This window comes from Papio anubis, chromosome 19 (genome assembly GCF_008728515.1).
Source record: "Papio anubis isolate 15944 chromosome 19, Panubis1.0, whole genome shotgun sequence".
Taxonomy (NCBI): domain Eukaryota; kingdom Metazoa; phylum Chordata; class Mammalia; order Primates; family Cercopithecidae; genus Papio; species Papio anubis.
In genome coordinates this window covers 8,986,127-9,003,989 of record NC_044994.1, presented here as the reverse complement: position 1 = coordinate 9,003,989, position 17,863 = coordinate 8,986,127, and the positions used below count along the sequence as shown (strand labels likewise).

At 36.5% G+C, this 17,863-nt stretch overlaps 1 protein-coding gene across 4 annotated transcripts in view; it reads right to left on the bottom strand.

The window, feature by feature from the left end:
- Positions 1-17,863, bottom strand: part of LOC116271505 (disks large-associated protein 1-like) — a 658,479-nt gene that overhangs the window by 426,220 nt on the left and 214,396 nt on the right. The gene's annotated exons all lie outside the window — the stretch shown is intronic.

Here is a 17,863-nt window from a genome sequence, read left to right as displayed (position 1 = left end):
TGTCTCCCTATAGGGAATTCCAAAAGATATGTTTTAGACAGAAAAAGAAAATGATACAAGATGGAAGGCTGAGATGCAAGAATTATGAGGGACAGGAAAGTGGCAAAAATGTGGGTAAATTGATATAGGTACTCACCGAATAAAACCATAATAATGTCTAATTTGGGGAAGTTAAAATGTAGAAAGAAAATAAGAGGACATAATTAAATATTAGAATGACTATAAACAGAAAAGAAATAAAAGAAATGATAAACACACAGTAAAGATTTTTGCTGGGTTTGGTGGTACACATATGTAGTCTCAGCTACTCTGGAGGCTGAGGCAGGATAATCACTTATGTCCAGGAGATTAAGATCATCATAATAGCAACACAACAAGACCCCTGTCTCTCTAAGAAAATAAAATAAAATATTGTTATTATTTTCTTTTTAAACTGTGTGTGAAGCATTTAGTATATTTTTATACTTTATACCCTACAGATGTCTTATACATATTGCTGTCTTTTAAATTAATATTCAATAAACATATAGAAATACATTGTCTTATCTCCAGCTGAGTTTGAAATATGTTTATGCAGGAATAAAATGTATAATTTATTAGAGAGTGAGACTGGCCTAGTTCACGGTTCTTTGTATTTTCCAAATGGAAGAAGTATTCCAAGAACAGAGCCATGTTTTGAAACCTTGTATTTCAGTGTGTTAGTCTACAATTATGTACCAAAATAGTTGCAGGCTTTTAGATAGCACTGTGAAGTATCAGTGGGTGCTCACAACATTTGAACAAGATGTGCAAAGATCACAGTATCATCGCATTTGTTTACAGGAAATAATCTAGTTTACATAGTTAGAAAAGTATGGTTAGTGAAGTCATGCAGAATTTCATCATTTATGTTAATAAATCTCAAGATTATGAAACAACAATAGATATTAAAGTGATCACCAGATATGTAAAGGCATTACTATAATTCTGAATGCTACTCTAAATGTTTATATTTCCTTGTCAGAAACGCAAAATTTTCTTGAAAGTGTATTAGTGGTGTCAGACTCACTTTTTCCAGAATCCACTGCTATAACATAAAATATCACCCTTCCCAGTCTATACAGAGAACAGAGAAGTAGTCCAAAGAGCATCCTTATGGTACATAATCATTGCCATAGGAAGGTAAATGTCTACATTAAAGAGCTAAATCATTATAACTTAATTCTTAGCTGTAACCTCATAACATTTGTATATAACCAGTCAGATAATAGCTTCAATCACCTACATACAACTTGGAAAATTCTAGTTAGAGAAATGAGAATGAGCATAGAACACTGAGCGGAGTCCTGAGACACTCACTCCAGGCCCTAACTCCTGGATGACATTTCTGGACACAAGCTGGGCCAGAAGGGAACCTGCTGCCTTGAAGGGAAGAACTCAGTCCTGGCAGGATTCATCACCTGCTGACTAAAGAGCCTTTGGCCCCTGAATCATCAGCAGCAGTAGCCAGGTCGCACACACTGTGGGCATCCACACACGCTGGGCACTGGGTGAGACTCTGGGATGTGCTGACCACAGGTGTGAACAGCTGTTTCACAGCTGTCATGGCTATGAGGAGAGACCCCTTCTTCTTAAGAAAAGAAGAAGAAAGAGTAAAGAAAACTGCTTACAGATTAGGTATCAGTTTGGCCACAATGAGGTAGAGTACCAAGGGGTATCTTGGGGTCTGTATTACCAGGCTAAGCTCTTGGACAGCATTTCTAGACCTGCCCTGGGCCATATGGGAACCCACATGCCTGAAGGGTGAGTTTCAGGCCTGACCACATACGCCACAAGCTGACTGAAGAGCCCTTGGGCCTTGAGTGAACACTGGCAGTAGCCTGGCAATACAACCTGCAGGCCTGTGGTGGTGGTGGACACAGAGGAAGACTCCTCTGCCTGTGGAAAGGGGAGAGAAGAGTGGGAAGAACTTTGTCTTGTGTTTGGGTGCCAGCTCAGCCACAGTGGAATAGAGCACCAGGTAGGTTCCGAAGGTATCTGTCTCCAGGCCTTGGCTCTGGGCCTATATCTCTGAACCCACCTGGGGCTGGGAGGACTTACTACACTGAAGAGAAGGATACAAGCCTGGCTGGTGTTGCCACCTGCAGATTGTAGAGCCCTAGGGCCTTGAGAAAACAAAGGAGGTAGCAAGAATGTGTTTACAGTAGGCTTTTGGGGGACCCAGTGCTATGCTGGCTTCAGGTCTTAGTGCATTCAGTGGTGATGGCCACAGGAAGGCTTATGTCACTCCTCCCCCAGCTTCAGGTACACACACTCACAGCCACCCACCCACCCACCCACCCACACACACACACACACACGCATGCACACACACAGATACTCTGTTTCTTTGGGAGAAAGTAAGGGAATAAAACAAGAGACTCTGCCTGGTAATCCAGAAAATTCTTTTGTATATCATGCAGTACTACCAAGAACCATGAAGGTAGCATTTAAACCAGCTCTAGCCAGAGGGGAATTATCCATTTCAGCGGTCAGATCTTCAAGCCTCTATGAGGCTGGAAGAGTCACAGCATTACAAGGATGGGGGTGTCACTTAATGCGGTTATGGTTGCAGTGACCTAAAACTTAGATCACAATACCCACAACCCATAGATACCTGGAAAATCCTTCCAAGAAGGACAGGTACAAACAAGCCCGGACTGTGAAAACTACAATAAACACCTAACTCTTATATGCCTAGACACTGATGAACATCTACAAGCATCAAGACCATCCAGGAAAACACGACCTCACCAAATGAACTAAATATGGCACCAGGGACCAATCCTGGAAAGACAGAGATATAGGATCTTTCAGATAGAGAATTTAAAGTAGCTGTTTTGAGGAAACTCAATGAAATTCAAGGAAACACAGAGAAGGAATTCAGGATCCTATCAGATAAATTTAACAAAAATACTTAAATTATTAAAAGAAATCAAGCAGAAAAAAGTTGAAAATGCAAATGACATACTGAAGAATGTATCAGAGTCTCTTACCAGTAGAATTGATCAAGCAGAAGAAAGAATTAGTGAGCTTGAAAACAGGCTATTTGTATATACACAGTCAGAGGAGATAAAAGCAAAATGAATAAAAAAGAATGAAGCATATCTACCAGTTCTAAAAAAATAGCCCCCAAAGGATAAATATAAGAGTTATCAGCCTTAAAAAGGACAGAGAGAGAGAGAGATAGTAGAAAGTTTATTCAAAGGGATAATAACATAGAACTTCCCCAACCTAAAGAAAGGTAGCAATATTCAAGTACAGAAAGGTTAAAGAACATCAAGCACATTTAACCTAAAGACTACAAAATATTTAATAATAAATCTCCCAAATGTCAAGATTAAAGAAAGAGTCCTAAAAGCAGCAAGAGAAAAGAACCAAATAACATGCAATGAAACTCCGATACACCTGGCAGCAGACTTTTCAGTGGAAACTTTACAGACCAGGAGAGAGTGGCATTATATATATAAGGTGTTGAAGGAGAAAAAAAAACAAAAAACATTTATCTTAGAATAGGATATCCAGCAAAAATATCCTTTGAACATGAAGGAGGAATAAAGACATTTCAAGACTAACAGAAAAGCTGAGATATTACATCAACACCAGACCTGTCCTATAAGAAAAGCTAAAGGAAGTTCTCCAATCTAAAAGAAAAGGACTTTAATGACCAACAAGACTCATCTGAAGGTGTACAAATCAATGGTAATGGTAAATGCACAGTAAAACAAAATATAATAACATTGTAACTATGGTGGGTTAACTTTTCATATCTTGAGTAGAAAGACTAAAAGATAATCTGATTAAAAATAATAACTACAAAAACTTTTCAAGGCATAGGTGGTATAATAAGATATAAATAGAAATAACAAAAAGTTTAAACAGTGTGGGGACAAAGTTAAAGCATAGAGTTTTTATTGGTTTTCTCTTTGCTTGTTAGTTAATTTGTTTATGCAATCAGTGTTAAGACATTATCTGTTTAAAGTAGTGTGTTATAAGATATTATTTGCAAGGCTCATGGTAACCTCAAAAAAAATACAGTGTATACACAAAAAACAGAAAGCAATAAATTAAAACAGATCACAAGAGAAAGCGATCTTCACTAAAAGGAAGCCAGGAAGGAAGAAAAGAAGGAAAAGAAGACCACAAAATAACCAGAAAACATGTAACAAAATGGCAAGAGTAAGTCCTTACTTGTCAGTAATAGCATTGAATGTAAATGGACTAAACTCTCCCATCAAAAGACATAGAGTGACTGAATAGATAAAATTTAAAAAAATGACTTGTTGCCTGCAAGGACACTTCACCTACAAAGAAATATACAGACTGAAAATAAAAGGGATTGAAAAAGATAATCCATGCAATGGAAACCAAAAAACAGAGGGTATCTACACTTACATCAAAATAGATTTCAGAACAAAAACTATAAAAAGAGAAAAATAAGGTCACTATATAACGATAACAGGGTCAATTCAGTAAGAGCATATAACAGTTGTAAATATATATGCACCCAACATTAGAGCACCCTAATATTTAAAGCAAATGTTAGAGTTAAAGAGAGAGGTAGGGCCGGGCGCGGTGGCTCAAGCCTGTAATCCCAGCACTTTGGGAGGCCGAGACGGGCGGATCACGAGGTCAGGAGATCAAGACCATCCTGGCTAATCCGGTGAAACCCCGTCTCTACTAAAAAATACAAAGAACTAGCCGGGCGAGGTGGCGGGCGCCTGTAGTCCCAGCTACTCGGGAGGCTGAGGCAGGAGAATGGCATAAACCCGGGAGGCGGAGCTTGCAGTGAGCTGAGAACCGGCCATTGCACTCCAGCCTGGGCGACAGAGAGAAACTCCGTCTCAAAAAAAAAAAAAAAGAGAGAGGTAGACCCCTATACATTAACAGAAGTAGACTTTAGCGCCCCACTTTCAGTCTTGGACTGATCACCCAGACAGAAAAATCAACAAAATATTGGACTTAATCTGCATTTAGACCAAATGGACTTAATAGATATTTACAGAACATTTCATCCAATGGGTGCAGAATACACATTCTTCTCCACAGCACACAAATCATTCTCAAAAACAAACCATATGTTTGGCCAGAGAACAAGTTTTAAAACATTAAAAAAACTAACATATATCAAATGTCTTCTCAGACCACAATGTAATAAAACTAGAAATCAATAAGGAGGAATTTTAAAAACTATGCAAACACATGGAAATTAAATAATATGTCCCCAAATGATTAGTGAGTTGATGAATAAATTAAAAGAGCAATTAAAAAAATTTCTTGAAACAAATGATAATGGAAACACAATATACAAAACCTATGGAATACAGCAAAAGCAGTACTGAGAGGACATTTTATAACTCTAAGTGCCTACACCAAAAATGTAGAAAAACTTCAAATAAAAAAAATACCTAATGATGCATCTTAAAGAACTAGACAAGCAAGAGCAAACCAAACCCAAAATTATTATAGAAAAAGTAATAATAAAGGTTAGAGCAGAAATAAATGAAAATAAAATGAAGAAAACAATATAGAAGTTAAAAACCATGAAAAGTTTGTTTTTGAAAAGATAAACAAAATTGAGAAAACTTTTGCCAGACTAACAAAAAACAGAAAGAGAAGACCCAAATAAATAAAATCAGAAATGAACAAGGAGACATTAAACCCAATACCATTGAAATTCAAAGGATTATTAGAGGCTACTATGAGTAACTGTCTGCCAATAAATTAGAAAATCTAGAAGAAATGAAAAAAAAATTCCTAGTCAGATGAAGCTTACCAAGATTGAGCCATGAAAAAATCCAAAACCTGAATGGACAAATAAGAAGTAATGAGATCAAAGCTATCATAAACAGTATCCTAGGAAAGATAAGCCTGGGACCTGATGGCTTCACTGCTGAATGTTACCAAACATTTAAACATCCTACTCAAACTGTTCAAAAAAATAGAGGAGGGAATACTTCCAACCTCATTCTATGAGATCAGTATTGCCCTGATACCAAAACCAGACAAAGACACATCAAGAAAAAGAAAACTACAGGCCAACATCCCTGATGAACATGGATCAAAAATCCTCAACAATATACCAGCAAACTGAACCCAACAACACATTAAAAACATCATCCATCATGGCCAAGTGAGATTTATCCCAGGAATAGAGATGGTTCAACATATGCAAATCCATCAACACATCGTATCAACAGAATGAAGGATAACAACCGTGTGATAACTTCAATTGATGCTGAAAAATCATTTGATAAAATTTAACATTGCTTCATGATTAAAAAAGCCCTCAAAAAACTGGGTATAGAAGGAAAACACCCGATAAAAGTCAGTAAAAGTCAATATATGCAGATCCACAGCTAGCATCATACTGAATGGAGAAAAACTGAAAGCCTAGCCTCTAAGATCTGGTACACAACAAGCATGTCCACTTTCAGCACGTTTATTCAACATAATACTGGAATTCCCAGCTAGGGCAGTCAACAAAAAAAATAAAAAAATAAAGAGTATCCAAACTGGAAAAGAAGACGTCAAATTATCCTTGTTTTCAAATTATGTAATCTTATATTTGGAAAAACCTAAGGACTCCACAAAAATTATTTGATAAACAAATTCAATAAAGTTGCAGGATACAAAATCAACATAAAACATCAGTAGCATTTATATATGCCAACAGCAATCAACCTGAAATAGAAATCAAGAAAGTAATCCCACTGAAAATTGCTACACATAAAATTAAATAGCTAGAAATTAGCTTAACTAAAGAAGTGAAAGATCTATAATGAAAACTATAAAACATTGATAAAAGAAATTAGAAAGGACACAAAAATGGAATGATATTCTATGTTTATAGATTGGAAGAATAAATACTCTTAAAATGTCCATACTACTTACAACAATCTACAGATGGAATACAATCTCTATCAAAACACTCATGAAATTCTTCACAGAAATGGAGAAATAATCTTAAAATTTATATGGAACCAAAAAAGACCCAGAATAGCCAAAGCTATCATGAGCAAAAGGAACAAAACCAGAAGACTAGCATTATCTGACTTCAAATTATTCTGCAGAGCTATAGTAACCAAAACAGCATGACACTGGCATAAAAACAGATACATAGACCAATGGAACAAAACAGAGAATCTGGAAACAAATCGATACATCAATAGTGAACTCATTATCAATAAAGATTCCAGGAACATGTTGGGGAAATGACAGTCTCTTCAACAGATGGTGCTAGGAGAACTGGACATCCATATGAAGGACTATGAGTCTAGACCTTTGTCTCTTGCCATATTAAAGAAAAGCAAAATGGACTAAATACTTAAATCTAAGTCATCATCTTATGAAACTACTACAAGAAAACATTAGGGAAACTCAATTTGAGTTAATACACCAAAAGCACAGGCAACCAAAGCCAAAGTGGACAGAAGGGATTACATCAATTTAAAAGTTCCTGCACAGCAAAGGGAACAATAAACAAAGTGAAGACACAAACCCACAGAAAATGTTTGCAAACTGCCCATCTGAGAAGAGATTAATGACCAGAATATATAAAGAGCTCAAACAACTCTATAGGAAGAAAGTCTAATAATCCAATTAAAAATGGGCAAAATATCTGAATAGACATCTCTCAAAAGAAGACATATAATAAACAAACGTGTATGAAAAGGTGATCACCATCATTGATCATCTATGAAATGCAAATCAAAACTACAATGCTATAGCACCCCAGTTAAAATGGCTTTTATGTAAAAGACAATAACAAATGCTGATGAGGATGTGGAGAAAAGGGAACCCTCATACACTGTTGGTTGCAATGTAAATTAGTACAAGCACAATGGAGAACAGTTTGCCAGTTTCTCCAAATCTAAGAATAGAGCTATGATATGACCCAGCAATCTCACTGCTAGATACATTATGCAAAAGAAAGTGAATCGGTATTATCAAAGAGATATCTGCACTCCCATGTTTATTACAGCAATGTTCACAATAGACAAATTTTGGAAACAACCTCAGTGTCCATCAACAGATGAATGAATAAAGAAAATGTGGTATATAAACACAACGGAGTACTATTAGCCATAAAAAATGAGATCTTGTCATTTGCAACAACATGGATGGAACTGGAGGTCATTATGTGAAGTAAAATATCCAGGCACAAGAAGGCAAACTTCACATGTTCTCACTTATTTGTGGGAGCTAAAATTAAAACACTTGAGCTCATGGAGATAGAAAATAGAATGATGGTTGTCAGATGCTGGGAAGTGGAGGGTGGGGAGGAAATGCGGATGGCTAATGGGTACATAAATAGAAAGAATGACTAAGATCTAGTATGTGACCACACAACAGGGTGACTACAGTCAATAATTATTGTACAGTTTAAGATAACTTAAAAAGTGTGATTGGATGGTTTATAACACAAAGGATAAATGCTTGAGGTAATGGATACCCCATTTACCTTGATGCGATTATTACTCATTGCAAGTCTGTATCAAAATCTCATGTACCCTGTAAATAGATACACCTACTACATACTCCAAAATTAAAAATAAATAATTTGAATAAACCAGAAAAACAAAAAACCTACAAAGCAGCACTGTGGTAGCTGTCCGTGGTACTTGTCCACAGTCCTGAATAGGAATCCACTTTCATTTGTTTCAATACTTGCTCAAATTTATACAAATTAATTTCAAGATTACTTATCAGGTAGTATTTTCTTTCTTATTTATTGTCAGAAATACTATCTCTTGAGAAGAAATAAATGTCATATTCAGGAATATTATAATTATTCAACTTATATAAATATTTAAATGAAATCTCAAACACCTATAAATTTTTCCTTATATTTAAGCATATTTAAAATACAACTTGGAAAGACAAAATGCCTGCTGCCAATAAAGCATTTTCTTATGGTGTTTGCTCTCCATTAGCCACCTTTCCAAATTAATTTTATTTTTTTCTTTATTATTATTATTATACTTTAAGTTCTAGGGCACATGTGCACAACGTGCAGGTTATTTACATATGTATACATGTGCCATGCTGGTGTGCTGCACCCACTAACTCGTCATTTACATTACGTATCTCTCCTAATGTTATTCCTCCCCCAACCCCCCACCCCATGACAGGCCCTGGTGTGTGATGTTCCCCTTCCTGTGTCCAAGTGTTCTCATTGTTCAATTCCCACCTATGAGTGAGAACATGCAGAGTTTGGTTTTCTGTCCTTGTGATAGTTTGCTGAGAATGATGGTTTCCAGCTTCATCCATGTCCTTACAAAGGACATGAATTCATCCTTTTTTATGGCTACATAGTATTCCATGGTGTATATGTGCCACATTTTCTTAATCCAGTCTATCATTGATGGGCATGCAGGTTGGTTCCAAGTCTTTGCTATTGTGAATAGTGCTGTAATAAACATATGTGTGCATGTGTCTTTATAGCAGCATGATTTATAATCCTTTGGGTGTACTTCTCTGCCCTGCTCTGGAAGCCTGGGTGGCTGTCTAGGACAGCCTGCCAAGCTAGCTGGCTTCTGATTGGATTTTGCCTGTGGGAAGCAATGGCAGTAGAGCAGGAGATTATGGGATAGGCTGAGAGAGAAATTGGGGTATTTCCTCCCTGCACCTTCACTGCTTTGAAAAAATTACTGTGAAGCGATTAGATTTTTAAAGACTACCACCCCCATTGTGTGATCTCTCTGTTAGAGCTCTAGCCTTCCCTGGGACTTTGTCCCTTGTTTTCAGTTTTTTTTTTTTTTTTTAATAACTCATTCCTACCATTTCTGTTCTCTGGATCCTTCCATATCCTCTATTTCTTTCCTTAGTAAACAAATTCTTTATTTTAAAAGCTTTCTTCATTTAAATTATCTGAGTAAATCCTCTTTCCTTCCAGGACAATGAAAGATTCCGAAGGTGTTTATATCAAAACTAATATATCTAATTGAGAGGAAAGAATATTCGTAGAGAAGAAATGAACATTAAATGTCTACAAGATGCAAACGTTAGTAGGGAATACGCTATTGACACTGTGAATGAAATTCTGTGGCTATAGGTCACTGTTCAGTCCCTAATAGGTTAAGCCCATTGTGTCCATTATGAATAATAAGTATTAATACATAGTTATAGTTGTTCAGTTCATGTAGAACTGAATAAATTGAATAATAACGATTTCATAATTATTTGGTGTTTACTAAGAGATTAGCTTGAAGTTTAAAAGTAAGGTATTATGAAATCAAGTATTCATTTTGTCACATTTACGCCTATTAATCTTACAAAGAGAAAACAATGAGCATAAAACCTACAAACTATCCCACGATTTCCTGCCATCCAACACAGAAATAGATGTTGTTGGTCAGAAAATGTAATGTTCATCATAGCAAAAAATTATGTGATCTCTTATTCGATTCATGGGTCCTTAAAGTTTTTAAAAAATCACATTTGAAAGAAGCTTAACTTGAATTTAAATGCGGCTAAAGGTATTCTTATTTATATAGGAGAGAAATTAGTCAGAAGTCAGTGCACACCGAAGAGAGAAATTGTGAGAAATCATAAATGGTTAGACTTGTTTTCTCAATAATGAACTTTTTGCCACAGAACAGCACCTTGAAAGAGTCTGATGGCTGATGTAATGAATGTATCATTTTATGAATGAAGGTCTTAAAATTATAAAAGTGCAAGAGAATTTAGACGACAATATTGTTATAATGTAAAAGGCCATTTTTGCAGAAAGAAGTGCAAGAGCCTAAATTTACTATCAACTTTAAAATCAGACATTAAGAACAAGGAAACAAAGCTCCATCATAACAAATGTAAGAAATTTTACACTCTCTGGTTTGTGGACCTCTGGAATGTAACTCAATCCATGGTCAAGGAAAAATGCACTAGCCCCTCTCACATGGGACTTAGGGCAGCAGAAGGGACCTCACATCATGAAACCTAGCTTTCCCTGCAGCAAGCAACTTAAGAGAACAAGGTGAAAGCGACAGCACCTTTTGTGACCTAGCCTTAGAAACCACAGACCCTCAGTTCTGCAGAAATCTTGTACACAGGTCAGCTGATTCCTTTTCGAAGGAAACCACACAAGTGTGGGAACACAGAAGGCAAGATTATAGGGACCACCTTGAAGCTCAGCTTCCGGGTAATGAGGAGGATCATGACTGCTCATGAATGTGTTACTTTTAAAATGTTTTATTTCAAAATAACTTTGGATTTATAAAAGGTTGAAAAATGAGCACAGTCTCCCATACCTTCATCCATCTTTCCCTCATGTTAACATCCTACATAATGACATCACAATGATGAAAAACAAGGAAACGCTGGTATGGTGTTAAGACCTAAACTATAGAGTTTACTTATTTCCCATTTTCCCACTTATGTTCTACCCCTGGCCCTGATCTAAGCCAGAAAACAAATTGAAGTTTGTTATCGTGTCTCCTTAGTCTCTTCTAATCTGTGACAATTCCTTAGTATTTCCTCGTCTTTCATGACCTTAAACATTTTACATTTTAAAGCTTACTGGTCAGATATTTTGCATAAGGTCTTTCAGTTTGAGATCGTCTGATATTTTTCTCACAAATAGACTGGAGTTATGGATTTAGGGGGAGATTACATCAGAGGTGAGGTGCCTTCTCATTACCTTATATCACAAGGTACATTATATCAACATGATTTATCATTGTTATTGTTAACCTCAGCCCGGTTACGATGTTGTATGCTGGCTGTGTCTACTGTAAAGTTACTGTTTCTCCTTTTCCATGCTTTATTTGTTGGAAGGAAGTCATTAAGTTTGGCCAACACTCAAAGGGAAGGGAATTAAGCTCCACTTCCTGGAGGGAGTATTATCAAGGAATCTGCGCATATGTTAAAACCCCCTCAGAGATCAATTAGTTTTTAATTGGAGATAAAAGACACTTTTTGATGGAGACAGAGGGCTGTATAGGAAACAGATAACATCACAGGGAATCTGAGAAAGTAGTTCAACTTTATTTTGATTATTCACGGTCCATCACCATTTCTTTATTCCTATACTTATTTTAATAATACAAATGTATTATATTTTCCTCCTGTCATGCTATACTACATCAAAATTTTATAAAATATTTTGAGAAGCATGATTTCAATATTTAAATATCTTAATTTTCACTTCTGACTCCGTTTGAGAAAAATTCCAATCATCTACAAAAAATGACACCAAAGAACTGTCCTCCAAACACAAGGCATGTAAAGTTTCTTTTTTGATTTTTTTTTTTTTTTTTTTTTTTAGTTTCTTGGTTGGAAGGTCAAATAGACATTAACTATAATGGTCCCTAATGATTACTAATAATGGTACCAAGAACATCTTGACAAAGTACTGGAGAGGTTCCCAGATAGCATATTTTTAAGATAGAAAATTATGTTAGTCACACTAAAACTCAATTTTAATTAGCCATGACACTTACATACACTTTAAAGCTGATGAAGTGCTCTTCAGACTAACAATTCTTAATAAGCTCTGTTTAAATTTAATTTCTATTTCCATTTGACAGTAACCAAGCAAAACTTGTGATTCACTATGATGATAACACAGCAGGGTTCAAGTGCCGTAGGTTTTCAATATGTTCTTAGTTATGCACCCAGCCAATTTAATTTCAAATGTATAAACTCTTCTACCCTTCCTTCTGAGAACAATAATTTACCCTGAAAGATTTCTTTGGATTTTTAACTTTTATAGAAAGAATATATCAAATGGAAAATAGTTTATATAATACAGGCCTTTTGTTCTTCACGTTATAAAAACAATAACACTTCTTTGAATCATATTTTAGCAAATACATATACTGCTAGAAGAATGACAGGTGAACGAACTTAGTGCCACTCAGATAACTGTAGTAATTATATTACCATGTCAACTCTCTACAAGTCTCAGCATCAACTCTCACTACACCCATTTAAACTCATGGCAATTTGGATAGATGCTGACATTCTTTTTTTTTCCTGCTTTACTTATTCATGGAAACAAATCTAAAAGAAGGACTTAAAAGAAGTAAAAGAAAAGCATGTAATAAAAAAAGGATGTGCATGTGAACCCTGAACTTTGTGTTTACATCTTCCTTCCTTCCTCCCCTCCCTTGTTCTCCTCTTCCCTTTCTTGATGTGGGAAGGAAAAGAAAATTTCAAAGATGACTTTAACACATTTGTGAAGCTTCCTGATTTCTGCCCAGTCAGGGTTGTTCCCTTTTCTGAGCTTACCCACAATATTTTTGTCTCTCTTTGAACACCCTACTCAAACCTGCTTTCCAGCTTATTGGAAGCTCATATTCTTCCATCCCTTGGTGAAGCACTCATTGAAATTAGAAGAATGACACATTCGTATTGTACCCTCATGGTGCCCACCACATAGTGGACACCCATTAACTATTTATTAAGTTGAATTTTAGAAAAATTTGCATATATTCAATGGAGCAAACTAGGGAAGCACTGAGCTTGCTGCACTTCCTCCCCCTCAAATGTGAGGGTGTAACTGGGGGCCAGAGGAGACATTATGAGAGTAACATCATATGAACCACTTGGGAATTGCTCATGTTTGTCTGTCAAATAGCAGTTACTCTGCAAATCGAGCTATAATCCATGAAATTCTCTAAGCTTTGTTTGAACCTGCTTTTTTTTTTTCCTAGCACCATTTGGAATAATGTGCTAAATAAAAATTTGTTTGTTATTTGTTTTTGCCAGTTTCTGTTTTTGCCACTGCTTAAATAAACACTTTCTCTTATTTGACTGAAAATACAACCTATTTTCTGTGTTTTGAGAAACAAAAGATAAACCCAAGTTACGTCTGTCAGCATGGTTTACAGGTTTATAAATTTCAATTTCAATTTTTTTTTTTTTTTTTTTTTGAGACGGAGTCTTACTCTGTTGCCCAGGCTGGAGTGCAGTGGCATGATCTCAGCTCACTGCAACCTCCGCCTCCCGGGTTCAAGCAATTCTCCTGCCTCAGCCTCCCGACTAGCTCGGATTATAGGCATGTGCCAACACGCCCAGCTAATTTTTGTATTTTTAGTAGAGACGGGGTTTTGTCAATTTGGCCAGGCTGGTCTTGAATCCCTGACCTCAGGTGATCTGCCTGCCTTAGCCTTCCAAAGTGCTGGGATTACAGGCATGAGCCACCATGCCTGGCCTCAATGTTTTTTCTCTGTCTTCATGTAGCACGAACTTTAGGACCAGATTGCCTGGGTTCAAATCTTGCCTCAGCCACTTACTTAGTTTTCTGATTTGGGCAAGCCGTTTAAAGCCTCTGATCCTTGTTAACCTTATCTGTAAAATGAGGATAAAATAATATTACCTGCCTCATAAGATTCTGTGAGGTTTCAATCAGTCAGTACATGAAAATGAACTCCCACATGGATTACATACAGTAAGGACTAAAGCAGTGTTGGACACAATTATAATTATTATCAGTAGAAGTGCCATAATTCCTTTAGTCATTCCTTTCGCTGGATCTTCATCAAGTCCATCATGTCTCTTGGAAGGACAAGTGTGCAAACTGCACCTAGTAAATGTGCCACAGAAGGAGATTGCAATCATTTTCCTTGGGCTTTTACACCTCTTCCTCACGACGCTTGGGAATTTGTTTGCTTATATGCCACTGCCCCATACTGAGCCAATATTTTCAAAGGTCAGTCAAAAGTGACACCTGATTTCCAGGCTGCACTTTATAGCTTAGACTCTTTAAGTTTTATAAATAATTTTTCCCTCCCTTAAATGAATTATCTTAATGCTTTAATGCAATGTTGTTTATTCCCCATGTTGAGCTACTTTCACTGATATTTATCTTAAGCGAGGTGGCTTCTACTAGATAAAATAAAATAATACCTGCGCAATTGTCTTTTCTAGCTCATTTACAAACATTTAAGGCCATGCCCCTAACAGTCGCTAGAATATTGAATAACCAATTGTTTGCATATAGGTCTTTTATTCTTTTTTTTTTTTTTTAGTTTCGCTCTCTCTCGAATTCATCACATCACGTTTCGACCCATAGATATTCTAGCCCAAGAGCTGAGGAGGTGGAGGAGGAAGGAGAGAGAGGAGAGGGAGAGGGAGAAGGAGACAGTGAGTGAGAGAGACAGAGAGAGAGAAGAGAGAGGGAGAGAGTACAGAGAGAGAGAGAGAGACGCGGGGGGTGGGGGGGCGGAGAGAGAGAGAGAATAGGTCTTTTATTCTTATTCCTTCATTTTAATGTAGCAAACATTTATTGAGCAGTTCAAAGACATGTGCTTTGTGGCACAATTTGGCATGGGAGAAACATATAAACAGTTCTCCTATCCTTGAAAACTAAATAAATGAATCATGCCTCCCCTGCTCCTTCTGGTTCAGGCATATTCACCCTGACAAGGAACATTAGGGGTTTAGTCAAGACTGTGCTTTCTCCACTCTTCTCAGGGTTCACTGTCTGAAGCTATCGAGTAGCTCGGTGTTACGACAGAGGAAGTCCTAACAAGGGAAATGACTGTGTGTGCCTTTCTGTTACTAATCCTGAACTCGCCAATTAATTACCATGCTATCTGAAGCTTCGGTCCTTGACTATTTGTGATCTAAAGGACAGGATAGACCTGTAGATCCTGCACTGGAAACTCAAAATTTGTACTCGTTGTTGTTTGCTGGTAATGTTCATTCCCTTTCTCAGCAGTATACCTAGTTCTTTTTGGGGAATTTTCCTTCCTCCAGTGGGTGCAGTCTTGGTATGATGATAAATCCTAGAAGCTAAAGGAGTCCCCGGAGCCTCCGTTTGTCGGGATTTTGAACTAAGTGGAGAAATGAAAGACAGAAGAAACGGTTAGAGTTAATGCCTTGATTCTGGAGAAGGAGGGGAGTTGAGTGGTTCAGCCACACTATTCCTACCACCCACAGCTCTGGAATGTCCAGGTTCCTGCCTTTTCTGAGACTGACTCTGCCGCCTTCTCTTCAAATTTGTTAGTTTCCTCGAGATCCTTCTAATACATTCTTGCTTGCTTATGTTATCCAGAGTTAGTTTCTTTTTTCAGCAAGAGGCCCTAATAGACTCCATTTAGAAAGGAAAAAAAAAAAGGAAGCAATTTTTGCCTGAGTTATGAGTAGATTAAATTCAATATGTACAAATGGCTCCAGTGACAGTGTGAATTATTGAACTTAAACTAAGTTATGTTAACATGAATCACTTTGTAATTATTTCATATCACTGATCATGACTAGTGCCAAATAAGTTATTATGAGTTGTAAAGCTATAATAAAAATATTATGATGCAGTATTATCACACATGCCAAATGAAAAATTCCTTTGAATCTCTTACCTGAAAAAAAATCTGTAGATGCCACATGCCATTTAAAGTATTTCAGGTATAGCAACCTGGTTGAGCACGCCAAATGAAAAAACCTGACATCCAAAATGCTCCAGTAAGCATTTCTTTTAAGCATCCTGTTGATGCCCAAAATGTTTTGGATTTTGGGTCAGATTTTTGGATTTGGGATGCTCAGTTTGTATTTCTATTAGTACAAGGTAGGCTTCCTCTCTGTCTGTGTCATCAATTATAAAAGATAATGCTATTTTCTTCAAAATGTTGTGAGCTAAATGAGATGGTATCTGTAAAAGTTCTTAGAAGAACTTCTGTGAGTTATGACTCCAATCTAAATAGTCATTCCAAACTATTTTCTATTGAAAACCTAAGGTCAGGTTTATATCTTTGACTAAAAAAGCCTGCCATCTGAAGTTACTCGGATCATAAGAAAGCATAAAGCTAGCTTTTTAAGTCAATTTGACAACTTCTTGACAATATTTTGATGAATTGTGTTCTCCTTTAATTAAATAGAAGCAGAAAAGACGTCTCAGTGTTGAAATTTTTTAACTATGTAAATACAACGTAGAAGTTTTGAGAAATGATACCTCTTTTTCACTCTCTATTTTTGGTATCCTTCCTTCAAAAAACTTAGTAACTACTTATTGAGAAGTTTTATTCAGTAAATATGAACATGATGATACAAGGTAATGAGGGATTATATATGTATAGCAGCACTATAAATTCTAATCGAAATATGTAACTACCCTTTCAGGTTACTGAAAGCAAATGAGGCAATAGGAGCTGCTTTCAGATCATTAGAAATGGGTCCCTTTAGGCAAAGATCTCTCCAAGAGTAATCTGTGCGCCGTCTGCATCCAAATTACTTGAAATTACTTTTCAATAAGGTGAATTTGAAAAAGGCCCCTCTCCACCCCAAATTATTGAATTATAATGTCTGAAGAAGTAGAATACGGGAATAATCATCAATAAAAACGTTTCAAATAATTTGCATGAACATCAAAATTTGAGAACGATAACTCGGATCATCTGTGGTAGACTTCATCACTGAGTAGGCAACAGTCAAAGTGGGTCACTACGTGATGTTGGGAGCGTTGTGCAGTGCACGACTTCAGAGAGTGCTGTTGGTATCATAGTCTATACTGTACAGCAGCTCTGACTGCAAGATTTAATTCAAATCTTATGGTTGCTAAGGAGAAGTTACCAAAATAGCAACTGAGAGAATCTATCACATGTGCACTTTTCAAATCTTCAGCTTCACAATGTCATCAAGCATGAGATGTGTGAAGGGCTGTGTTTTGATCTCCTAAATCCTAAAGGGATAATTGACATCATTAAAAAAAATCAGTTTTTTCCATCATTTATTTGATGAATTCTAGGTTTTTTTAAACCAAGGAACTGAAGAAAGAAGAAAATCTTTTGTTTAGAAATTTTGGATCATTAAACTGTTGAATAAACAATTTTACCTGCTGAGAATTATCAGCTTTTAGTCTACAGTTTTTTAGTATATACTCAGAAGGTCCCTAAAGAAAAAA